The sequence below is a fragment of the Rhincodon typus genome, chromosome 16, assembly GCF_021869965.1.
Source record: "Rhincodon typus isolate 14 chromosome 16, sRhiTyp1.1, whole genome shotgun sequence".
Lineage (NCBI taxonomy): Eukaryota > Metazoa > Chordata > Chondrichthyes > Orectolobiformes > Rhincodontidae > Rhincodon > Rhincodon typus.
The window spans coordinates 2,862,674-2,864,697 of NC_063347.1; the positions used below are offsets into that span (position 1 = coordinate 2,862,674).

At 46.1% G+C, this 2,024-nt stretch overlaps 1 pseudogene; it reads left to right on the top strand.

Annotated features, from left to right (window-relative positions):
- The first annotated feature begins 1,191 nt into the window (after positions 1-1,191).
- Positions 1,192-1,361, top strand: LOC125485179 (annotated as a pseudogene).
- The last annotated feature ends 663 nt before the right edge of the window (positions 1,362-2,024 follow it).

The following is a 2,024-nucleotide window of genomic DNA, read 5'->3' on the forward strand; positions in this document are numbered from 1 at the left end:
GACTTACACTGGAATGCTCTGAGAGACAGAAAGATGCCAGAGAAATGGGAATTTCTTTCTCTTTGCTCCTTAGAAATTTGGTCTTCACCTCAGAAGCTGGTTGTAGGTGTCCAGTGACCAGAACCTGATCGAGCCATCCTTCGAACTGGAGATGAAGATGGAAGTGGTCTCTGGATGGAGCAGAAGATTTGTCACTGCTCGGGTGTGTCCAGTAAACTTGTGGGTGATGATCCCTTTGGTGCTCCAAGCCTTGACTGTGAGAACATCAAAAGGTTCAGTGTAAGAAAAAGCAACACCTTGTACTGAAATAGCACCCTTAATCAGAGCAAAACATTCCAAGGCATTTTGCAAGAGCATCATCAAACAGAATTCAACACCGAGTCAGATTGAGGGAGAGAGATTCGTGACTGTTGCTGGCAAAGCTGTTTTTACTACCCATCCGTAACTGCCCCTGAACTGAGCAGCTTGCTCGGCCATTTCAAAGAACAGCTAAGAGTCACATTGCTATGGGTCTGGAGTCACCTGTTGATAATCCCCTACTCAAGAAAATCAATCAGTCTTGGTTTTGACATTTACACTTGACCCCGAGCCTCAACAATGTTTTTACATAGAACATAGAACAGTACAGCACAGTACAGGCCCTTCAGCCCACAATATTGTGCCGACCTATTATCCTACTCTTTTGAGGAAAAATGAATTCCGAATTTTCACTCCAGTTCAGGGCAGGTTTCCTGATCTCACTCCTGAATGGCTGGCTCAGAATTTGAAGATTCTGCCCCTTGTGCTGACCTCCCCTGCCCATTGGACCCCTCAACCAGTGGAGATACGTTCCTCCGATCTACCCTGAAACTCCTACAGGTCACCCCTTCGTCTTCTGTACTCATGGGAATGCAAGCTCAGTCTGTCCAGGTAACTTAACCCTTTCAGCCCCAAGGTCATTCTGGTGAATCGGAGTTACTCCCCCTTCCAAGGCCAGGATCTCCTTCCTGAGGTGTAAATCCCAGAAGTAAACCTCATTACTCTGAGTCAGGATCTGCTTAGCGTTCTGAAGAGCTGTGGCTAACCTTTGTATTCCTGTTCCCCTCTGAGATCAGACCATAAGATATAGGAACAGAATTAGGCCATTCAGCCCAGTGAGTCTGCTCCAACATTTGATCATGCCTCACATGTTTCTCCTGCCTTCTTCCCATAACTGCTTCTTGGCCTTTTAGTTTGAAATATGTATAGGTTCTGTTCTTGTCAGTTTAATATTGATACATCCCTTATCTGGGGACATATATTAAACAGAATATTGATCCCCTTACTAATTAAGAACCTATCTATCTCTGGCTTAAAGATACTCAATGACTTGATATCCACAGCCTTCTGCAGTAATGTGTTCCACAGAGTCACCACCCTCTGGCTGAAGAAATTCCTCCTCATCTCAATTCTAAAGGGTCATCCCTTCACTCTGAGGCTCTGCCATCAGGTCCTAGTCTCTGCTACTTGTGGAAATGTCTTCCACACATCCACACTACCCAGGACTCTCAGTATTCTTTAAGTTTCAATTAGGTCACCCCTCATCCTTCTAAACTCCATCGAGTACAGACCCAGAGACCTCAACCACTCCTCATATGATGAGCCTTTCATCCCTGGGATCATTCTTGTAAACCTCCTCTGGACCTCCTCCAATGTCAGCACATCCTTCCTTAGATACAGGGAGCAAAACTGGTCACAATAATCCAAAGGCAGTCTGACCAGAACCTCAGCAGTACATCCCTCAGCAGATGAAGGCCAGCAGTTTGACCCCAGTTGAAAGAGATCATTGGTTGGAACAGGAGAAGATTGAGCCTTACTTTCGCAGTCTGTGGAGCAGGTCAGTATGGACTTGATGTAAGATGAGTAGATACAAGCCGTGGGTGAACATTTGTGGGGGTTTGGTATCTCCAACAGCAGCTGGCCTTGTGTGTCGTAACAGAACAGGGCCTGGACAGAGCAGCAGAAGACTTGCTGAGTGGAAACATCCAGCTCCACCTTTGTCACCC